The sequence below is a fragment of the Grampus griseus genome, assembly GCF_964374135.1.
Source record: "Grampus griseus genome assembly, chromosome: 2".
Taxonomy (NCBI): domain Eukaryota; kingdom Metazoa; phylum Chordata; class Mammalia; order Artiodactyla; family Delphinidae; genus Grampus; species Grampus griseus.
In genome coordinates, this window is record NC_139018.1 from 69,486,929 (window position 1) to 69,512,075 (window position 25,147).

General features: G+C 37.0%; 1 pseudogene across 1 annotated transcript; it reads right to left on the reverse strand.

Annotated features, from left to right (window-relative positions):
- Positions 1-535: 535 nt before the first annotated feature.
- Positions 536-1,673, reverse strand: LOC309818856 (adiponectin receptor protein 1-like; annotated as a pseudogene). The gene has a single exon. The product of its transcript is annotated as an adiponectin receptor protein 1-like (transcript).
- Positions 1,674-25,147: the final 23,474 nt, after the last annotated feature.

Consider the following 25,147-nt stretch of genomic DNA (forward strand, 5'->3'; position numbering starts at 1 on the left):
AAGCCTGGACATACTTCCGTGATTAGCCGGGCTGTGTAAAAGTTGGTGGCTTTGTTCTTCGTGCTGTGTGAGCAGGTCCAGGCCCTAGAAAGATGGGACGAGGCTATAATTGTTTTTCAAAAGTGTGCTACAAAAACGGATGGCCTGTTATAAGCCAGGTTATAAAGTCAAGACCGGGGTGAGGGAGGGACAGTTTCTTCCAGAAACGGAATTTCTGAAGAGTCCCAGTCCATCGTTTTCCCCAGGATGGTTGGAGGAGGGGTAAAATCTCATCATGAGCTTCAAAGCTATGTCTCTGTGAGGGGACAGTAGTTGCCTTCCTGAGGGGGGCGCGGCTGCCCATCCCCAATGTTCTCAGCGAGGGAATGGAGAGTTTATTGCCCAGTGAGTGTGAAGTGGGCTGAAGCTCGGTTGGTACTGAATTCTCTAAGAGATTTCTTCTAGAAACAGACAACTTAGACTCTTCCTCTCACTTCAGCAAAGAAATTCTTTTAAAACCACTTGGCAATCTCCTCCTGTGCCCCTGCAGGGCGGCTCAGAGGAGGGAGTCGTCAGTAAAGCCCCTTTCCAGGCAATATCGGAACTCCTGAAGGTTGGAGACCCCGTAGAAATGGATGAAGGCGGCTGCCACCTCCAGGACGTGGAAGATCTGATGAGGCTGGAACCATATGTCGAATTTTCCAGGCAAGAAGCGCTCAGGAACCCACGTGGCATAAAGGCCAGCTCCGGTGATGTACGTCACAGCCATGAGGAAGAACCAGCCCATCTGGCCCGCCGTGGTGGCCTTGACGAAGCCCTCCGCGATTGTAAAGTGCACGGTGGGCACGGCGCCGCTCAAGCCAAGCCCCAGGAACATCCCTGCTCTTGTCTGCTGGTGCTGAGGAGAGGCAAACTTGTCCCACTGGGCCACAGTGATGGCAGAGATGCCCAGGACACAGACGCTGGAGAGGTAGCTGAGCCGTGGCTGTGGGAGCAGTAGAAGGAGTAACAGAGCCGGGGGACAAAGCTCCCTGTAATCAGCAGGGCAATCCCTGAATAAGCCAGTTGGGAAAAGGGCTGGAAAATAATCCAGTTTGTCACTGCTCTGAGTGACAACAGACGGTGTGAAAGAGCCAGGAGAAGCTGAGGCAGAGCCCCGCGCCCAGGAAGAACATCGTGAACACCACCTTCTCCTGAAGGGGGGCCATGAAGTACATGTTTGGTCTGAGCATGGTCAGGATTCCCAGAAAGTGAAACGGCACAAAACCAAGCAGGTGGGTCCAGAAGTTGCCCGTCTCCGTGTGGATGTGGAAGATGCTCTTGAAGCAGGCCCAGAAGGAGGGCATGGGCGGCCTCTGGCCGTGCAGCAGGTAGTCGTTGTCCTTCAGCCAGTCGGGGAGCACTTCATGCGGGATGACCCTCCAGCGCCCCTCCTAGACCTTATGCACAAACTCCTCCATCTTCTCCATGCCACGGTGGGCTTGCAGGGGAAGTGTCAGCACCCAGCCCTCCTCCTCTTCCTGAGGCACTGGGTGTGCCTGCTTTTCTTCAGCTTTGCTTGGGCTGGTGACGCCCCGCCGGCCTTGCTCCTCTAGCAGGGGGCCCGGCTCAGCCAGCTCCACTGTGTCAGCCTCCCTATTCCTGGCAGGAGCCCCACTGCCCTGGGCCACCACAGGTCCTTTGTGAGAAGACATCTGGCTGGTACCTCAATGCCCTGCGGCTTCAGCTTGGGGAAAGGGTGGGATCTCTCGGCCCCAGGGGGCAGAGAGTTCCCTGTAATGGAAGACAGGCGGTGGGGGGGTGGGGGGGCGAGCTCTGCTGGGGGCTGCAGACCCCGTGCTACATCCCATGGCGCTGGAGGCGGCCTGTGGCCAAGCAGCCTGGATCCAAGAAATCCCCTTTTGTGATTAATAATCTCGATATTTACTACTCATAAGTACTATTACAATTTTTATTTTTAATGTACTGCTAAATCATTGGCTTCAAAACTATGTTAGAAAAAAAAAAAAAACTATGTTAGCTTACTTGTAAAGGCTAAATATATGGGTTATGTAATTTTTGAGGGCATTAACCGAAATGTTAGTTGTCTTCTTGGAAAGAAATTATATTCTCAGTGAGTCTTTGCAAATGTTATATTAAATAGTGTAACATTTTGAATAGAGAACAGATTGATTTTTAATTTCTGATGGCTGATTGTTTTTATTATCTTTGTTCACCTCACTATATTCCTATTAAAGATATGTTTTTGCCTTGTTTGGAATATAATTTACTAGGATTCATGTTAAATATTATGTAGAGTTTAAAAATAGCAAACTTTGAATGTCAATTTTACAGAATGTGAAACTCCTTTACAACATTGTTATGAAGGATAGGACGTACCTTTATAAGCCTAATACAAATATTATGCAATTTTTAAGCAACATGTTGATATATCATAGGGGATATTTACTGTAATGTTCTCCCCAAAGTCAATTAAAAAAAACACTCAGTTTTTATATTAGAATATGAAAGGCCATGAGAAAAGTGGCTGGATTCGTTACTTATGAATTATCTAAATGGAACACATATATACCATCCCACCAAAACAATTTCATCTGACTTAGTTACTGTTAGAATAGCTTAAAATACAATTTACTAAGTGATATGTCTGCAAACCCACTGATTGTAGACATTGTACTATGCAAAATGTAAAGCTAAAAGTAACTAATGCTCTTCAGAAGTATGGTAGCCTTTGCAAATTGTTTGGAATTAATTTGTTTTGAGTAAACGGAAATTAGTCTGTTAAATGAAGCATACGAAAAAGGATTACAAAGGGGTAGGAGACTATCTCACCAGGATAGTTAAAACCCACACATTTGTATGAGTCAGGAGAAGTACGGTCCTTTAAAAATGATCTTATTCGTTCCAATTGCCTGAGCTTTGTGCCTCCTGATGTGATCCGGAGATTTGGCAAAGGAGAAACATATTTAGAATCTTACTCATTAGAATACTGAACTCATCCGTCAGCCTGATTGACAAGGTCTTAGACAAAGCATTTTGCCTGGCACACAACCTGTACTGAGATTTTCCTGTGGCTATAATGTAGCACACCTGACAGATGTTTGAGTCATTTAAAACAGCAGGAAGTACTCATAAACACCACAGACTGGCATTCAACATGATAGGGATTATTTTTCTTTTGTCTGCCTGAAGTTATATGGCCTATAATCAACAAAGGATTTAGGTATAACCAGCTAAAACATAGGGTGTGATATCATTTTTATGCAATATTTCTCTCGCTGTAAAGCTTACCAAGTGGCCTAGAAGCTGAGATACTTTTTGACACAGGTGAAACACATTTTATATGTTTCCCTTTTCATGATCAGAACTGGTTTAGAAAAGTGTCAAGGACATTATTTGCTCATGGATTAAAGATAATATATCACCTATTTATTTTCTTGATAGTTCCTAAATGATATAATGGACTTTCCTAAATCCATGTTAATTTTTCACTTCAATCAACATGGCGGGGATGAAGTAGAACAACTACAAGGACACTTTTTCACAATTGCCAATAACAATGTGTCTGAATTAGAAAAAGAAAGGCAAAAATAAATATATACCATCTGTAGCTTAAAAAATTATATGTCCTAAGGGATGGAGATGGATGCTATCAATTTAAATGTCATGCTTGCACAGAATGAAGCATGGCAATTTTAAATTTGGCTTTATTAAAGTTTCTTTTTTAGCTCAAGTATCTCATTTGGTAAATAGCAATTGGAAGAAATGCTCACTGATAAAGTTTATTTAGGTGCTTTGGGAGCAGTAACAGGCAGGGGGCACAATACTTTCAAAATAGCATTTTATTGCATTTACAAATTATTACCTAATCAAAATAACCTTGCAGTCGACAACTACATAGGGACTTCAAAAATAGGGAAATTAACACTATCTTAAAGGAACAAATAAATACCATAATTGAACCATGGTGCTTCCCTGGCATATATAACACTTATTTTAGAAGTTGTTTTTATAAGCATGAGTTTGTTGGGAAAAGATTCTGGTTCTGTTCTGCAGAGGTCATGGCTTTTCTTTCAGTTTGCTTTAGGGTTCAGTGATTTGCTGGATACAGCTGCATGTGCAGATGCAGACACTGTTTCATCCTAGGATATAAGCAGAGTTTAGTATTAATGTGTCAAGATAAGTCTGTAGAAGTTAATGAACACATTCTATAAGGCTATGCCCAAACACGAGGAAAAGTTGGAATTCTGAAAAACACATATATCTCAGAAATGTCGAAATTAGTCAATTTATCTTTCCAATGTTTTATTTATTCCTGTTGCTAGCTACAGTTTACTGTATTTTCCTAATACTCATACTCTAACCCCTATATATCCAGGCTGATGACCCATACTGACATTTGATTTTTGGTCCATTGATGGTGATATTTTGAGCAAGATTTTTTTTTTAACATCTTTATTGGAGTATAATTGCTTTACAATGATGTGTTAGTTTCTGCTTTACAACAAAATGAATCAGTTATATATATACATATGTTCCCATATCTCTTCCCTCTTGCATCTCCCTCCCTCCCACCCTCCCTATCCCACCGCTCCAGGCAATCACAAAGCACCAAGCTTATTTTAGCTAGCTTCAGGATTAGACGTTCTGCCCTGCTAGCTACTTTGGAAAGGAGCTTCTTAAGACCATTGTAATCTAATGGTCTTAGATTAGATATGTATATCTTAGATATGTATATCTGTGCTTTTGTTTTCATTTTAAATAAATTCACTCAGAAGGGGAGAGAGCAGAGCTTTGAAATAATATAAATGAGACCTACACTGTGAGCACTGACTATGCTAGTCCCCTCAAGTGGAAAGATTTTCCTTCAGATTTGAACTAAATTTCCATTTCCTTAGGGAAGCTTGACCTGACCTTTCTGACTAGCTCAAGTCCCCCTCTTATGTGCTTTCAAAATACCATGTAACACTCCTTTTTCATGAGTGTCACCATTGCAGTTTCACATTTATTTTTTGCTTATTTGATTAATATCTGTCTCTCCCACTAAACTCCAAGCTCCGTAATGATAGGGATTGTGTCTGTTTTTCTCATCCTTTTATCCTTGGTACTTTGCATGTGATGGGGACTCAGTAAATGATTGTTGAACAAATGCATTTTATAAAGCACCTACTTGATATTATTTATATAATTTTTAAATGTTTAATTATAATTTTGAAATATTCTTAAAGCATACACTACTCTTCCAGCATTTTGGTGGTGTATATTGTATGGTTTTGGCAGACCAGTAAATAATAGCCTCTTTCCCTCCCTACTGTGGAATCATTTGAGAGATGCATCCAAAATTCAGACATGGATTGGAGGACATGGCTTAAACGTGAGGCATGATTGTGTTACTAATTCCTCATCTTTGCTCATTTCAACCTCACCAGTCACAGTCAGGTTCCTACTTGGGAACAAAGTGGATGAAAAATTATCTTTGATCAATGGATAATGTTCAGGCTTTAAGTTAGAAGACTGAGCTATCTGTGAATTATAAAATAACATACATCAACTGGAAGAATGAAATAAACTTCTCTGAACTTTGATATTTGAACCTTAAAAGTTTCAGATACAATCTGCACTTTTTCAGTATCACAGCAGATAACAACCTGTTCCCTGTTTTCTGCCATCCCCTCCCATGACATTGAAGTCATAACTATCGGCAAGCAATATATACACCAGGAACAGTGTTAGTACTTTACATCTACAATCTTATTTTGTTTGGGAGTGAGTAGAGTGTAGATGTTAAGAGCAGTGTAGCATAGAGATTAAGATCCTGGTTAAATGATGCACTGTGTAGAATGTGTTTAGTAGTACAGCACCTGATAATATAGTCCTCTATAAAATGTAAGTCACCATGATGACGATGATGATCACTATAGCAAATGGAATTTCCCATTGTTCAGTTTACTCAATTACGGCTCAGTGCTGGGCTGTTCTCTTCTATAACAGTCCCACTCTTCTGGGTGTTAAGAACCTCTTCTTTATCTTTTGGGAATCTTGGAATATTCTGGACTTTCAAAAGAGAGTGCACATGAAGACAGTGGCAGTCTGCATAGAGCTAGCAAAGACTCAGGTAGGCACCTCTTGACCAGAGGTCCACACTGTTCAGTGAGGAGATGAACAGCTGGCATGACTTCTCTGTCTGGGCAAACATTAGTGTTCCCTGGTGCTGGCTTCAAAGATTAGGCCCTTGAAAGTGTTTCTGAGTCTCTGTATGCTGACCCCATTCCTCTCCACCCATGCCTCTAGCATTCATTCCCTCCACTTCCACTTTTGACTTCCACTAAAGTCTTACCCTGTCTGCCAGCTTCCTCTATCCCCCCTCATAAGCTCAGGTGACTCATCTATTCTCCAAGGAGGTATGGGTAAGAATGATCTAGGTCTTCGTCTGGTCTCTCCAGATTTACTTCCTTTGGCTGTAAAAAGCTCTTTTTCCTCCTCCATTTCCTCCTTCTCCTCTTCCTTCTTTATTCTAAAAAGCCTGTTCTGGAAGTTAAAATAAAAACAAAAACAAACATTGATTATATCTTGAGTCTTTTTTTTCTTTCACTTTAGAAATCATACTTCTCCCTAAAGCAACGTTGAAGCCTTTTTCCTACTGGGGAAAAGTCATCACTTCCCCTTATGGAAGTGGGAGAAAGAAATTAATATGAAATGATATTCCAAGACATTATTTTTTTCCAAAACAACACTATCAATTAAACACAGTTACCCCTAGTTTGTAAGCAAACAAACAAACCCTAATACACTGACAATGCAAGTATCTTGCTCATGGTCACAGCCAGAACTAAGCCCAGGAACTCTGGCTTCAAAGTTCATAACAGAGTGTTTTTCCAAAGAAGAAGCACTGAAATGCTCTCCCTTGCCTCAGAACCTTTGCACATACTGCTTTCTTTTCCCACAGCCTGGCTAACCCCTACTATAGTGGTCTCCAAATGGGCTGACATGTGTATCCCAGGGTTTGAATGGAATGATTCATTGAAATGTGGGAAGAAAATATTACCACTTCAATTTCTGTCTACAAAGTAGAAATAAGTAAAACTTTTTAAATGTGTACTCTGACTTGACGCTGGTGTTCTCGGTGCCCTTGAGGATGTTTGGAAGGAGAGGATGTTCCGCAGTGAGGGGAGAGCATGGCAAAGCCCTGACTCTTGTTCATACAGTGTGTGGTACAAAATGTTTTACAGTTTAACCATGCCCAGTTAAGTGGATTTTTGGCTGTACTCTCTCATTCTAAATAAACCAATCCTCACAAAATGGGCAAAGGTCATAAAAATTGTCCTGAAAAAAATAACCCCCAAGACTGAAGAGAAAACTATTACTCCAAGCACAAGCAAATGACAGAAAAAGAACAAAGCTGCCATGTCACCTATTGTGAGTATCAGCAAAGTAAGTTGACACATAGAAAGCATCCGAGGAGATAAATTAATACATATTCACCGTGCGTTACCAGAGACTGAGCTGTGATGGAATTGGGTTCCAGTAAACAAGCATCACTCTGCACCTTCACATCATCCTTCGAAAGCTAAGGCTGGTGCTCTCCTCTGCTCTGAGTCACCACTGAGTGGTGGTGTCCTGGCTTCTCAGTGGACTCACTCTTCAGCATAGTGAACACTTCCTCCAGTCACTTCTGTCCAAAGCCCCAGTAAGACAGCAAGAATGAGCAAGAATTTCCTTCTCTCGCACTCAGTAAGGGGGCTAGGTCCAGCTTTCCTTGCCCTGTCTACTTCAGTCATTCCTGTTCTTAGGCAGACCACAAAATGGATAGCTGATGGGTAAGAGAGGTGGTGAGGGTTGGAAGGGTTAAAGGGAGAAAGTGGACTCAAAGCTTCTCTGACACAGCCCTCATTACCCCCTTCAGCAACAACGATCACTTGTGGAATGGCCGTGGTAGTCTTTGGCAGCCTTGCGTGCTGGCAGCGCAGGGTCACCTTATGACGTGGCAGTGGAGAGCAAGGCCAAAGGCAGTGTCAGCCAGGAGGTTGTCACAGGAATCCAGGTTGGGCTAAAGGTGACCTCGAACAAAGTAGAGACCATGGATGCATTTGAGAAATGAAGGAGATAATCTCATGTTTCTGGCTTAGATACTTGCAGACTTGGTGATGCCATTAAGAGAGTGGTCGCTGAAAAAGAGGGACACATTTGTAGGGTAAAAAAGATGAATATAAGGTAAGAATTAGTCACTTTATGATTCCACACTAAATTCAGGTCTCACCTTGATTTTTGTAACAACCTCCTCCCGTGACCTCTGTTTCCTCTCTTGGCTCTCTGCATTCTATCCTCAACGTTGAAATCAGAGTGATCTTTCAAAACTGCCAATCAAATGACGTCAGCCTCTGCTTAACACCCCCAATGACTGATTAGCCCGACTTCCTGATGCAGCTGTGTCTTCTCTAGCGTTGCCTCTTGTCACGTTTCCCTGTTCTCTTCACACTGATTCAATTCTTAAGATGCATCACATTTCTTAGTCTTTAGATATTTGCATATGTATCCCATCTGATGTGAATTATTATTTGCTTTTCATTTATATCATTATTATTTTTAAACGTTGAGTCTTATAGTTTTTATTTAAATATAACTTCCTGCTGGAAGTTTCCCTGCCTCCCACTCTTCTCTCAAATATGGATTAGATTCCCTCCTATGTGCCCCCAGTTCATCTCGTACTTCCCCTATTATGGTACATGTACTGGAGCTCCATAATCCCAGACTACAATATGTCAAGTCATGCTCCATTTCTGTTTTGTAACCAATATCTCTTAGTGCCCGATAGAGATCCTATTATATAGTAGATGCTCTGTTAATACTGTCTAGTGGGAATGAATGGTGAATGATTTGTATGGTGTTATTCTATAAACATAATTCTGAATGTGTATTATAAATAATTTAAGTTAAATGAAGAGCTTGACAGTTTTACCAATGTAAATGGCTAATCTTGATACTTTGACCCATTGGGATCTTGCTTTTGCCCATCAAGAGTATTTTGACAATTATTTAAAATAATGTGTTAATAAAGCTAACATCTTCAAATTGCAGTCTTACCATCTTTTCTGAACCCGTAACAATATAATGAGATCTGAGAAAGCCTGAATTTCTGAAACTTTGATTAATACAAATACATCTCCTTCAAATTATATTTACTCATGAGTATTATAATGTTCTAAAAGTAGACTCTTTTCTCCTTAGCTGTGACTAGTCATTTATCATTTTTCATCTGCAGAGCATGGTTCTCCATGCTAAGTTAATTATCATTTCCTATAATTTCTGTATAACTGAATATCATCCTTATTCTCTCTAGGTCAGTTTGAATTCTGCTGTTATCTTTTAAAACCTTCTTATTGAAGCCATCCTGCACATGGCCATCAGAATAATCTTCTTAATATATTCAATGAATTTCTTTCAGTACCTACAGAGCTTGGTTTCAAAATTTAATGCAGGATAAATTTTCCTTCCAAATAAACACTTGTAGAATCATTTTATAAATCAGATGTGTGTGGATGTGGATGGGTGCTTGGCAAGTAGCCATCCCTGCATGAAAAAGGAGATACTAGTTTTAGGAACAGGAGAATCAGGAAGAGAGACAAATGAGCCACAGTGTTGATAGAGTTAAGGCAGGGGAGATTTGAGCAAGAATCATGAGATGTGAAACTCTGGGGAAGGGCAAGGATAAAGCTAATTTTCAAGATATTTTGTGGTATTATGCAATGTAGGGCTCTCAATTCTTCACTGTTTCTTTAAGAAAAATTAATGTGTTGAACCAACATTTCACGGGTTATGGATTACACCTCTCACTACCAAAAATACGTGTTGAAGCTCCAGTCTCAAGATCAGTAACAAAAGCAGCCACCCAGAAAGTATCTTTATTTTTGTCATTCATCTTCTCTTGAATATTCAGTAGAGGCCGTTATTCCCTCGCAGGAATGGAAGTTCAGGCAGGTCCATGATTTTCAGATCTCTTTCTGGAAAAAATTATGGTCATTTTAAATTTCAAATATAGCTATTATCCTGTAATTAAAAGTACCTAGTACCATGTTATAATCAAACCTCGAATCTGATTTAAAGTTAAATTTCTCCCCAGTTGGGGTCTTTTGCAGATACAAAGTTTAAGAAGGGGACTTGCTCCTTTTTCTCTCTTTGTAAGCCTTTGTTTTCACCCTTCCTTTCCTATTTTACTGACTTTCCCAACCCTGTTGAGGCAGGGGAAGAAAGGGTGGGAAAGGGAAGCAGGGAGGAAATAAGACTTTATTACTTTAAGCAACAATTTGGGGTGGTTACACAACAATAGATAACTGATACACACCTCTAGGTGATTTTGCTGTTTAGGACCTAGAAGAATCACATGTCCATGTGCATACTTTGTCGCGACAAATTTTGGGAATGCAGGCTGAATTCCATGCAACTATCTCTTCTTCCAGATGATCTGTCTCTTCCCTTCTAGATTTTCCAGACAAGAGCTGGGTGCCAGTCTATCATATCCTCCTAAGAAAAGGGGCATATCTCTCTCCTCAGAGTTGCTGTGGAAACTTCTCTCATTAGGCTTTGGTTTAGGACATATTATCCTATTTCTCCCGCTTCTCCAAAGAAATCATTTTCAAATTGTTTTTTTTCCCCATGGAGATAAAAGATACAGTATTGTATATGTGGCTTTTGACTACTGGCTTATAATCCTTATCTATAATTCTGAAATATAAGAAGTTGTAAAAAAAAGAGAGAATGAACAAACATCTCTCTATATATCTACTATATATATCTCTTTATATATCTGTATATACAAATATATAGAGATATAGATGTCTATCTTATGTATTTATTTGAAAGTAATACCTCTCTTAAACTAACATGACGCTATTTATAATCTTATCCCACTTGGTGGGAATATGCATACATTTTGCTGCAGAAATACTGATATGTAGTATCCATGGAGGGTGTTATATAATATACAGTGTACTATCTCTCTAAAACTAAAAAGTTAAATTATGAAATATATATTTGTAATAGTTAATTTTATGTGTCAACTTGACTGGATCATGGGGTGTCCACATATTTGGCTAAACATTATTTCTGGGTGTGTCTGTGAGGGAGTTTCTGGGTGAAATTAGCATTTGAATTGGTAGACTGAGTAAAGCAGATTGCCCTCCCCGATTTGGGTGGGCATCATCCAATCCTTTGAGGGCCTGAATAGAAAAAAAATGTGGAGGAAGAGAGAATTTGTTCACTTTGCCTGACTACTTGAGCTGAACATCAGTATTCTCCTACACTTGGACCAGGCCTTGTACTGTGGCTACCGGGGTTCTCAGGCCTTCAGGCTTGAACTGAAACTGTACCACTGTCTTCCCTGGGCCTCCAGCTTGCAGACAGCAGATGATGGGATTTCTCAGCCCCCATAATCACATGAGCCTATTCTGTATAATAAATTCTTTTCTCCATCCTTCCCTTCCTTCTTCTCTCTCTCTCATATATATATATATATATATCATATATATCTATCATATATATATACATACACACACACACACACACACACACACACACACACACACACACACACACACACACACACACACACACACACACACACACAGTCTATCCTATCCTGTTGGTTCTGTTTCCTCTGGAGAACCCTGACTGATACAACATCCTTCCTGAAATATTTCAGAAAAGAGGCTCTGCAGCTCTACAGAAGCAACGTTTTTTCTTTGAGTCTTTGCATCCTGATTGAACACCTCATTTTGGTGTCTGATATCTATTGTCTTCTCTTGCTGGTCAAAATGCCCATTTTAACATTTTGTTACATATAGATTAACTTTTTTCTTCAAGTTACTAGCATTGCATTTATATTTCTTTTAGAGGAGTTACCATGTATATGGCAGGTTACAAAAAGACCAGTTTTATTAGACATTGTATAGGCATGATTTATTTTTTCAAAGAAATTATCTTCTTAAGGGATCAATATACTTCTTTGTATCTTTTACATCTTAGCCTATTCCGCCCCCAAGATGTTAAATAAAAATTGTCAATCAAATTAGGGTTAGTCCTAATTCATGTTATGAGTGAGTCAGTGGGCTCATACTGCTCAGTGGACCTGCTCCAGGGGCCTTTGGTAAGGATGAGGCAGTATCTGTGGGTCTCAGGGTTCTTGAATGCACCTAATCTAGTGGATGCTTTCTTTTAATCTGTATTAAATACTGAAATTCATGATTTTTCCCTGAAGAAAAAATCGACACCGATTGTATGAAATACATAGATGTTTTGGAATTTTTGCATAACTTAAGCTTTTCCCCATTAGCATCAGGTAGCCACAGCCACTGTTTATTTCATGAAATTAATTTCTATGCCTTATTCCACAATCTAAAGTTATTATAATTTTAAATAAATAATGGATCCATACTTATGTACAAACCTCTCACTGAACTTTGCAAACATTTTACTTAAGCATTTTTTTCACATCTTTTTGTTACAATTTTTAAAAAATTGACTGTATCTCCCATTAGACTATAAGGTGTTTGGGGGGTGCATTTAACTTTTCTTAATAGCTTTCTCACATAACAGGTGTTTGATATTTATTAGAAATAAATAATCTATATCCTGAGCTGCTCTAATTCAGCTCCACATGGAAAAACATATCTCACTTCTATTCACTTTCCCTTCCCAACTTAGGCACACATCCAACACTATCTTCTGCCTTATCTATGTTTAGTTTAATTATCTTTTAATTTTTAAGTAGAGCTTTACAGTTTTCAAATTTTCATATATGTCATCTCATGTGACCCTCACCTCAACGAGACAGATTCACACATAAGGAAAGGTATCAACCACTAAATAATTTTCATTAAGTCATAGAGCTATTGAATATAAAGGAAAAGCTAGAGATCAGTGTTTTCAGTACCCTTATGTTACTTTACAAAGCATAATGTCTCATTATCTGATACCCACAAAGGTTCCTGTTCCTGTTATTTTTTTCTGCTCCAGATCATGAAGGTGATTACAAAGGAGTGTGTCATTGAAATGCATTTTTACTTGGTTTATGAATTTTAGTGTAAATATTTAAAAAATTAATACACTGGAATATGTGTTCCCTAAATATTTTCTCTACTTCAGTACTAATGGAGTTGAAATTTAAATTTAATAGATATAGAAAACATATAATTTACTTGTGAACCAAGTAGGGTGGCTTTGTGAGAATCCTTTAAAGGAAGAGTTTAGAGGAATATGTTTAAAAATCTTTTGGAGACTCTTAAAAATACTAAAACATACTGTATTTTCCAAGATTGCCACAAGATGGCAGCAAATTCATTTGTTTAGTTTTTTAAACTGCTATCCTTTTCCCTGGTTGAAAAATTAAACCTGTTCGTGTTTCCTGAACATTGCTGCAATAGATAATGAGCTAATAGGAGATTGCAAATACAGATTTAACATCCCTTCTCCAGCCAGAATTCTCCCCTTCATTATCATTTGTACCAACACCCTAACAGTTTCCTACAGTGAAAACATTGGCAGCATTATTTATTTTTCTCCTTCATTTTCTGGGGATGTATCTCTAATCCTTGCCATGAAGCAAATTCTTTGTTTTTTGTGTTTCATGTTAAACAGATTAACCTCCTTCTCTCCTCTGTCCCTTTCATAGAAATTGCTTTTAATTAAGCTTTGTATGTGGTTATTATAGAAACTACCTGGCTTCTAGACTTCAAAATGCATTCAAAATATTCTAAGAAAACATTATTACTTAGAAGTAAAATATTAAGAACTACTATATCACTGCCTTGATTCAACCCTTACTATCTCTAAAATCAAGGCCTTCAATCCTTTCTTCCCCCTAACTTTTTTTCTAAGCATTTTATTCACAACTCAATTAAGGTAAGTTTTAGTATTGTTACCAACATGCAGCTTATTTATTCTCATTACCATCTTCACACGTATAATTTTTAGTATACCATGCATTTCTACTACCTCTTTGCCATTTCATCTCTTTCTTACAAGTTTTTTGAAAAATTACCTCTTTTTGAAAGTATACCTTACCCCAGAGTAGAAAAATATAACCTTATTGTCTTGTTCTAGCCTCCCTAGAACTAGTTTGCTTGTAATACATATCTCTATTTACATATAGATTTACATAATATTTTATGATTTTTTGAAAAAATTTTTAATCTTTTATATTTTTAATTTATTTGGTATGATTTCCATTATTGAGAGGTATCAGACCATTAGAGAATAAAATTTAATATGTCTGTTGATTTCCACTTAATTTGTTCCTCAATGTCATCTATACATCTGTGTACATTGTAAGTTACTTAGTACTTATTTTCATGCATTTATATGTATCAAAATATAACACTAAGCTTTACAGAACATCCTAAAATCTTAATGATTAAAGATTCAAGAGTTTTTATTATATAGCTTTTATTTTCTATGTATGAAAACCTGAATAACAACTTTTGCCATAAAACCAAACTAATTATACTTTTACAGTATGACGTATAGATATTTGATATGAATTAGTACATTAATATCATACAGAGACATAGGGCTTTGAGAGATTACCTGATGAGTCTACTATGGAAAATCACATTCAAACTTTCCACAGAAGATATGCCTTCATCTAGTCTCAATGGAAAACATAGAGAAAATTCTACAGTATCTGTCAGTTATTATTTCTGTTACATCCCTTGACACTTGCTGGCTAAATGTTCTTTGTTTTTGCTCAAGGCAGGTGTTTCAGTTTATATAATAATGTGTTAGAATTTACCCAGGGCTAGATGTGGCTTTGCCTTATTATAATATCGTATTTGATCCAATACCTTGACAACCAGTCTGTTTTAATCCTAGGGACACTTTGATTCTTGTGATGGATAATGTTTCTATCTTTGCTTTTTTTCCTTTTGCAGTAGCAAATTTGGTTCACTTTTTTTGTGTGGTTTTATGGCCAACAGACATTTATTTATATATTTATTGAATTTTTTTTTTTGATACAGCAGGTTCTTATTAGTCATCAGTTTTATACACATCACTGTATACATGTCAATCCCAATCGCCCAATTCAGCACACCACCATCCCCACCTCCCCGCGGCTTTCCCCCCTTGGTGTCCATACGTTTGTTCTCTACATCTGTGTCTCAACTTCCGCCCTGCAAACTGGTTCATCTGTACCATTTTTCTAGGTTCCACATACATGTGTTAATATATGATATTTGTTTTTCTCTTTCTGACTTACTTCACTCTGTATGACAATCTCTGTGTCCATCCACGTCTCAACAAATGACCCAATTTCGTTCCTTTTTATGGCTGAGTAATATTCCATTGTATATATGTACCACATCTTCTTTATCCATTCATCTGTTGATGGACATTTAGGTTGCTTCCATGACGTGGCTATTGTAAATAGTGCTGCAGTGCACATTGGGATGCATGTGTCTTTTTGAATTAAGGTTTTCTCTGGGTATATGCCCAGTAGTGGGATTGCTGGATCACATGGTAATTCTATTTTTAGTTTTTTAAGGAACCTCCGTACTGTTCTCCATAATGGCTCTATCAATTTACATTCCCACCAACAGTGCAAGAGTGTTCCCTTTTCTCCACAGCCTCTCCAGCATTTGTTGCTTGTAGATTTTCTGATGATGCCCATTCTAACTGGTGTGAGGTGATACCTCATTGTAGTTTTGATTTTCATTTCTCTAATAATTAGTGATGTTGAGCAGCTTTTTGTGTGCTTCTTGGCCATCTGTATGTCTTCTTTGGAGAAATGTCTATTTAGGTCTTCTGCCCATTTTTGGACTGGGTTGTTTGTTTTTTTAATATTGAGCTGTTTATATATTTTGGAGATTCATCCTTTGTCTGTTGATTTGTTTGCAAATATTTTTTCCCATTCTGAGGGTTATCTTTTCATCTTGTTTATGGTTTTCTTTGATGTGCAAGAGCTTTAAAGTTTCATTAGGTCCCATTTGTTTATTTTTGTTTTTATTTCCATTACTCTAGGAGGTGGATCAAAAAAGATCTTGGTGTGATTTATGTCAAAGAATGTTCTTCCTGTGTTTTCCTCTAAGAGTTTTATAGTGTCTGGTTTTACATTTAGGTCTCTAATCCATTTTGAGCTTATTTCTCTGTATGGTGTTAGGGAGTGTTCTAATTTCATTCTTTTACAGGTAGCTCTCCAGTTTTCCCAGCACCACTTATTGAAGAGACTGTCTTTTCTCCATTGTATATCCTTGCCTCCTTTGTCATAGATTAGTTGACCATAGGTGCATGGGTTTATCTCTGGGCTTTCTATCTTGTTCCATTGATCTATGCTTCTGTTTTTGTGCCAGTACTGTATTGTCTTGATTACTGTAGCTTTGTAGTATAGTCTGAAGTCAGGGAGTCTGATTCCTCCAGCTTGGTTTTTTTCCCTCAAGACTGCCTTGGCTATTTGGGGTCTTTTGTGTCTCCATACAAATTTTAAGATTTTTTGTTCTAGTTCCGTAAAAGATGCCATTGGTAATTTGATAGGGATTGCATTGAATCCATAGTTTGCTTTGGTTAGTATAGTCATTTTCACAATATTAATTCTTCCAGTCCAAGAACATGATATCTCTCTCCATCTGTTGGTATCATCTTTAATTTCTTTCATCAGTGTCTTATAATTTTCTGCATACAGGTGTTTTGTCTCCCTAGGTAGGTTTATTCCTAGGTATTTTATTCTTTTTGTTGCAATGGTAAATGGGAGTGTTTCCTTAATTTTCCTTTCAGATTTTTCATCATTAGTGTATAGGAATGCAAGAGATTTCTGTGCATTAATTTTGGATATTGCCACTTTACCAAATTCATTGATTAGCTCTAGTAGTTTTCTGGTGACATTTTTAGGATTCTCTATGTATAGTATCATGTCATCTGCAAAGAGTGAGAGTTTTATTTCTTCTTTTCCAATTTGTATTCCTTTCACTTCTTTTTCTTCTCTGATTGCCATGGCTAGGACTTCCAAAACTATGTTGAATAATAGTGGTGAGAGTGGACATCTTTGTCTTGTTCCTGATCTTAGAGGAAATGCTTTCAGTTTTTCACCATTGAGAATGATGTTTGCTATGGGTTTGTCGTATATGGCCTTTATTATGTTGAGGTATGTTCCCTCTATGCTCACTTTCTGGAGAGTTTTTGTCATAAATGGGTGTTGAATTTTGTCAAAAGCTTTTTCTGCATCTATTAAGATGATCATATGGTTTTTCTTCTTCAGTTTGTTAATATGGTTTATCACATTGATTGATTTGTGTATATTGAAGAGTCCTTGCGTCCCTGGGGTAAATCCCACTTGATCATGGTGTATGATCCTTTTAATGTGTTGTTGGATTCTGTTTGCTAGTATTTTGTTGAGGAGTTTTGCATCTATATTCATCAGTGATATTGGTCTGTAATTTTCTTTTTTTGTAGTATCTTTGTCTGGTTTTGGTATCAGGGTGATGGTGGCCTCGTAGAATGTGTTTGGGAGTATTCCTTCTTCTGCAATTTTTTGGAAGAGTTTGCGAAGGATGGTTTTTAGCTCTTCTCTAAATGTTTGATAGAATTCACCTGTGAAACCATCTGGTCCTGGACTTTTGTTTGTTGGAAGATTTTTAATCACAGTTTCAATTTCATAACTTGTGATTGGTCTGTTCATATTTTCTGTTTCTTCCTGGTTCAGTCTTGGAAGGTTATACCTTTCTAAGAATTTGTCCATTTCTTCCAGGTTGTCCATTTTATTGGCATAGAGTTGCTTGTAGTAGTCTCTTAGGATGCTTTGTATTTCTGCGGTGTCTGTTGTAACTTCTTCTTTTTCATTGCTAATTTTATTGATTTGAGTCCTCTCTCTCTTTTACTTGATGAGTCTGGCTAATGGTTTATCAATTTTGTTTATCTTCTCAAAGGACCAGCTTTTAGTTTTATTGATCTTTGCTATTGTTTTCTTTGTTTCTATTTCATTTATTTCTGCTCTGACCTTTATGATTTCTTTCCTTCTGCTAACTTTGGGTTTTGTTTGTTCTTCTTTCTCTAGTTCCTTTAGGTGTAAGGTTAGATTGTTTATTTGAGGTTTTTCTTGTTTCTTGAGGTAGGCTTGTATAGCTATAGACTTCCCTCTTAGAATTGCTTTTGCTGCATCCCATAGGTTTAGGATCGTCGTGTTTTCATTGTCATTTGTCTGTAGGTATTTTTTGATTTCCTCTTTGATTTCTTCAGTGATCTCTTGGTTATTTAGTAACGTATTGTTTAGCCTCCATGTGTTTGTGTTTTTTTCCCTGTAGTTGATTTCTAATCTCATAGCATTGTAGTCAGAAAAGATGCTTGGTATGATTTCAATTTTCTTAAATTTACTGAGGCTTGATTTGTGACCCAAGATGTGACCTATCCTGGAAATATTCTGTGCACACTTGAGAAGAAAGTGTAATCTGCTGTTTTTGGATGGAATGTCCTATAAATATCAATTAAATCTATCTGGTCTATTGTGTCATTTAAAGCTTCTGTTTCCTTATTTATTTTCATTTTGGATGATCTGTCCCTTGGTGTAAGTGAGGTGTTGAAGTCCCCCATTATTATTGTGTTACTGTCGATTTCCTCTTTTATAGCTGTTAGCCATTTCCTTATGTATTGAGGTGCTCCTATGTTGGGTGCATATATATTTATAATTGTTATATCTTCTTCTTGGATTGATCCCTTGATCATTATGTAGTTTCCTTCGTTGTCTCTTGTAACAGTCTTTATTTTCAATCTATTTTTTCTGATATGAGTATTGCTACTCCAGCTTGCTTTTGATTTCCATTTGCATGGAGTATCTTTTTCCATCCCCTCACTTTCAGTCTGTATGTGTCCCTAGGTCTGAAGTGGGTCCCTTGTTGACTGCATATATATGGGTCTTGTTTTCGTATCCATTCAGCACGCCTGTGTCTTTTGGTTGGAGCATTTAATCCATTCACGTTTAAGGTAATTATTGATATGTATGTTCCTATGACCATTTTCTTAATTGCTTTGGGCTTGTTTTTGTAAGTTCTTTTCTTCTCTTGTGTTTCCCACTTACAGAAGTTCCTTTAGCATTTGTTGTAGAGCTGGTTTGGTGGTGCTGAATTCTCTTACCTTTTGCTTGTCTGTAAAGCTTTTGATTTCTCCATCGAATCTGAATCAGGTCCTTGCTGGGTAGAGTAATCTTGGTTGTAGGTTCTTCCCTTTCATCACTTTAAGTATATCATGCCACTCCCTTCTGGCTTGTTGAGTTTCTGCTGAGAAATCAGCTGTTAACCTTATGGGAGTTCCCTTGTATGTTATTTGTCATTTTTCCCTTGCTGCTTTCAATATATTTTCTTTGTCTTTAATTTTTGCCAATTTGATTACTATGTTTCTTGGCATGTTCCTCCTTGGGTTTATCCTGTATGGGACTCTCTGCACTTCCTGGACTTGGGTGGCTATTTCCTTTCCCATGTTAGAGAAATTTTCGACTATAATCTCTTCAAAGATTTTCTCAGGTCCTTTCTCTCTCTCTTCTCCTTCTAGGACCCCTATAATGTGAATGTTGTTGTGTTTAATGTTGTCTCAGAGGTCTCTTAGGCTGTCTTCATTTCTTTTCATTCTTTTTTCTTTATTCTGTTCTGCAGCAGTGAATTCCACCATTCTGTCTTCCAGGTCACTTATCTGTTCTTCTGCCTCAGTTATTCTGCTATTGATTCCTTCTAGTGTAGTTTTAATTTCAGTTATTGTATTTTTCATCTCTGTTTGTTTGTTGTTTAATTCTTCTAGGTCTTTCTTCAACATTGCTTGCATCTTCTCGATCTTTGCCTCCATTCTTTTTCCGAGTTCCTGGATCATCTTCATTATCATTATTCTGAATTCTTTTGCTGGAAGGTTGCCTATCTCTACTTCAGTTAGTTGTTTTTCTGGGGTTTTATCTTATTCCTTTATCTGGTACATAGCCCTCTGCCTTTTCATCTTGTCTCTCTTTCTGTGAATATGGTTTTTGTTCCACAGGCTGCAGGATTGTAGTTCTTGCTTCTGCTGTCTGCCCTGTGGTGGATGAGGCTATCTAAGAGGCTTGTGCAAGTTTCCTGATGGGAGGGTCTGGTGGTCTGGTTCACTTCTAATAACTGTGTAGCAAGATATAGCACTGTATTGGCAGGTAAATTTTATCCTTAGATTTTTAATTTTCCTATCCGATTCCTTCTGTATTCCTTTTCCTAATCTTTCTCAGTTATTTTTACTTTTTCTTCATATGTATATTTTGTAAGTAATTTTAACTCTTTTATATAATGAAATAGCCACAAATAAATAACTTTTTGACACATAAACATGGTGTTCTATGGCACTAGGGAGGAATGTGCAGGTCCCAGACTCTAAAATGCTTTATAGATGTAACACATCTATACATATAGTGAAGAGCCAGGAGAATCAGGATCAGCCATAATCTACACTAAAATAAAATAAAATAGTTGTAGTCCCCTGCATAAGGACCCCACTGATAAATTAGTATTTCCCTAAGAATTGCATTTACTAAGCAAAAAGAAATGGTATTGAAAAAATTTCCTGACCTTACACTTTCCCCAAACTACAACATGTAATGCACACCCAACCTCAGACTTTTGTTTCTGGCAACGTGGTTGAGTAGATAGTCTGAAAGCTTCCTGCTACAAAACATTTAAAATATACATATATGTAATTTAGCTCATGGAAAAGTAAAGGACCACAGGGGCCCAAAGAAAGAGCTGAAAACCAAAATAATAAGCTGTCCCTAGTACAGAGATTGTCTTGTGAGTATTGCCAGTCCAAAGATGATTGGGTTTTGGTTGCTGCACTTAAAGAGGAGTCAAGGTGGACTTCCCTGGTGGTGCAGTGGTTGAGAGTCCGCCTGCCGATGCAGGGGACACAGGTTCGTGCCCTGGTCCGGGAAGATCTCACATGCCGCAGAGCGGCTAGGCCCGTGAGCCATGGCTGCTGAGCCTGCACGTCTGCAGCCTGTGCTCCGCAATGGGAGAGGCCACAACAGTGAGAGGCCCACGTAACACAAAAAAAAAAAAAAAAAGAGGAGTCAAGGACTTAGGATTGAATGAGGTGACACTTGGACCAAGCTTCCTGAAATACAGCCAGTGCCCTTAGAGTACTAAATTCTCCATGAAAGAACTGATAAGAAAAAGAACCTTATGGGAAACGAAATCTTTATATGTTTGGAAACAGCACACTTCTTTATAACTCAGAGAAGAAATCATAATGGAAATTAGATAATATAACTGAAAAATAAAGAAAACACAATATATCAAACATTATGGGACATGGCTAAAACAATGCTTAGAAAGAAATTTATTGCAAAAAAAGGTTGAAAAATATGAGCTCAGTGTCCAACTTAAGAAGTTAGAAAGAGAACAACAGAATAAATCCAAAGTAATATAAAGAAACAAGACTGACAAAAAGAGAAGGCACAAATAAACAAATAAATAACCAAGGTGACATAATCACTCACAAAGCAGACATTAAAAATATAGTCATCTTATTGCCAATAACTTTAAAAACTTGGGTGAAAGAAACAATTTATTAGGAAAATATAACTTCTCAAAATCTGACTTAAGAAGTAGAAGGCATGAAAAGATCTCTGACTACTGAATAAACTGAAACAGTATTTAAAACATCTACCACTAATTAACTTTACCTATCTCCTTGACCTTTCTCCCCATCTACTAAGCAGACTAGTTTTACAGACAAATCAAATATTCAAGTAACAGATAGCTGCAGTATTGCCATATGCATACCGTTTCAGAGACTGGAAGAAGCGAGAAGATTGCCCAACTTTTTTAATAGAACAGTTTAACCAAATCTGATAAGATGGTAAGTGAAAAATTATAAGCCAGGCTATTGGATCAATTTAGAAGCAAAAAAAAAAAAAAAAAAATCCTAAACCAATGAATTAACAACCAAAATAAAGTCTAAAAAATTTCATCATGCTTATATGGGTTTTATCTCAAGAATGCAAAAATGATATACTGTTGGGAAAAACATTAATGAAATTCATCACCTTAACAGATTAATGAAGAAAAAAATCACAGGGTTATCTCAATAAAAACAAAGGGAAGTCAACAAAATTTAATGTTCTTTTATGATAAAACTTTTTAGAAAATTTGGAAGAGAGGAAAACTTCCTTAATCTATCAAATTTCACTCATAGTGGTGAAACATTAGAAGCATTCCTTTTGAAACCAGTTATGAGGAAAACATGTCCTATTTTGCATTTTACTGGCCAGTCCAGGAAGCTCAGAGATCGAAGTAAGTAAATATATGGCTTGAAAAGGAAGAAACAATACTCTCTATATATGAGTAATAGACAACCCAAGAGAATTTACAACTAACTTATTAAAAATAATCAGCGATTTAAACAGGTTTATTACATATAAGATCCAGAAAATACTTTTGAAAATGTAATTTTAAAAGGATAGCATTTACAATAGCGACTAAAATGTAAAGCAGTAGGAATAGATCTAACAAAAGATATAGAAGGCTTTTATGGAGAAATTATAAAACTATTGAAAGTCATTAAAGAACTAAACAGAAAAAGATACTGTGTGCAATAGAGTCAAAACACTAAAGATGTAAGTCATCTCCAAGTTTGTATATAAATTCAATGCAATATTCCAATAAAAATCTTACCAATATTTTCTTGGAACCTGAGAATGGTTCTAACATTCATTTACAATGAGAAAAGAAACTGAGACAGCTATGAAGAAGAACTTGGGGAGACGCCCTACCAACATATAGAGACATTTTAAAGTAATAATAATTAGGGAAAGGCAGTATTGATAAGGGCATAGATTAATAGACCAATGGAGACAAATAGAAAGTCCAGATATAGAATTGTATGTGTGTTTACATGTCTGAAGCTGATAGATGAGAAATGAGGCTCTGCAAATCAGTGGAGAAGAAAGGACTTTTTATAAATTACCCTTATGGAAAAAAATGGGATCATTACCTTTCGTTATAAGCAATAACAACAACAATTCTCTGTTGAATAAAAACCTAAATGAAAACAAAACTTAAAGGCTTTGTGAGGAAAACAAAGAAAGATCTCTATTTTGGAGTAATGAAGAATTTATTAAACAAGGAACAAAGCTTAGAACATATAGGACACAGTTGGTAAAATGGACTATGGCAAAATTAAACACTTCTGTGTATTAAAGGTGTGTGAAAAAGAGAAAGGGCAAATGAATAGACTAGATGAAGATATCTGTAGTGCATAGAGCTGACAAGGATTGCTGCCAAGAACTGTCAATGTTTTCTATAGTGAAAGAGTCAAACATTCCAGTGGGAAATGGGAAAAGAATATGAGAAACAAGAGGATGACATCTCACAGGCCAGAAAATACATGAAATGATATGCAACTTCATAAATATCATTTATGAAGGTTTATTACGTATAAGATCCAGGTTTATTACATATATAAGATGTACATATAAAATGCTGATTATTAACCCAACAAGGTACCATGTTATGGTTTACCCTGAAGTTAAAAGTCTAAGGTATTGACAAAGGTATGCAGTAAGGGAGACTTGCACTTAGTACTGCTATGATTGTAAATTGGTAAAATCATTTTAGAGAGAGAGCAGTTGGTTATTACCTAATAAACCTGACAATGCTGGTACGTTCAACCCATAAATTCCTAGAGGTAGTAATTTCCAGATATGTATCCAAGAGACAGTATTGTGTATGTGCACAAGAGATATGTACAGGAATGTTCAGAGGTCATTGTTTAAAACAGGAAAAGTTTGAGATAATGTAGATAACTATTCTCAGCAGCATAAATATGTCGTGGAAGAGTCATATGATGGAATGCATTAAAGCAATGAAAACAAATGAACTAGGCTAGAACCATTTGTATCATTATGGGTAAGTCTTCCAAACATAATGCTGAGTGATAGAAGCTTCTTGGAAAAGAATATACCCAATATTATACCAATTGTTTAATTTTAAGAATATATGTAAGTAGTAACAACATAAAGGTACACATGGAAATGATACATTTTTAATTCAGAGTGATATTTACTTCTGAGGTGCAGGGAGGGGAATATAATTTGGAAGAGGGGCACAGGGCATTTCAACTGTATTTATATTTCCTTTCTTTAGCTGTATTTTGGGTTCATAGGTATTTATTGCTTTTTGCTATTTTTGTATTTTCAGATATGTCTGAATTATTTAATTGAAGAAAGTATTCAAAACAAAAACAACTAAAATTGGCTCGTTACAATATGCCTGTTAAGTATACCCAGCCCTTCTGAAAGGTGCTTATTTTTGATGACTATATATTGTATACCAAATTAAGATAAAATTATGTTTCTAGGGAAAGACAAGTGCCCCAGAATCATGAATGCCAACTTCCTTTGTAATGGGAAATTTAATACTAATAAGTCTACTTGAAGCAAAGCAGAGACTACAGATGTTGGGCACCTTGTGTTTGTGTGCTCAAGAGAGACAGAGACAGAGACAGAGACAGAGATGGAATAAGCTATGAAATGATGAACACCATGATTACGCTCACAGCTTTTATTTTTAAAAGACTCAAAATCATCCACAAATATCACATTTAGATTGCATTTCTACCTGTTTCTTTCTCTCTCTTAGTCTTCCTCCTCTGTCCCTGCTTGGCTCAAGTAATAATTTTCAAATATCTATCCAATGTTTTGCATGTCAAAACTTAATGCTAGAGCTGGCAATCCTCAAGGAAAATGCTGCAAATCCTTCTTTCATTAACTCTTTAAATTACATATTATATAAATATAAGCATAAAATGACATATGACTAAGAACACAAATGACTACTCTGCAATTTACAAATTTCTCTTTATTGCCAAATCCATTATTTTTTTCCTCAGTGCATCCTCTAATGTAGATTTAAAAAATCCATTTATTGAACAAAAAAGCCATACAGCCCAAATTTATCTTTATTATTTTTTTAAGGATAGAGCTGATTGTAATTCAGCTAGGAACCTTTGTGAAGATTAGCTCTATTCCTGAAGCTACAATTTTCGCAGCAAATGCTTTCTTATTCTTAAGAATAATTTATCTAACTTCTGTTATAAATGTGATATTTCTTTTCTTATATGTGTACCAAGGGCTTAACAAAAGCTTTTATTATCAGTTATTTTATCTATATTCAAAGCCTTTAAAGAAACG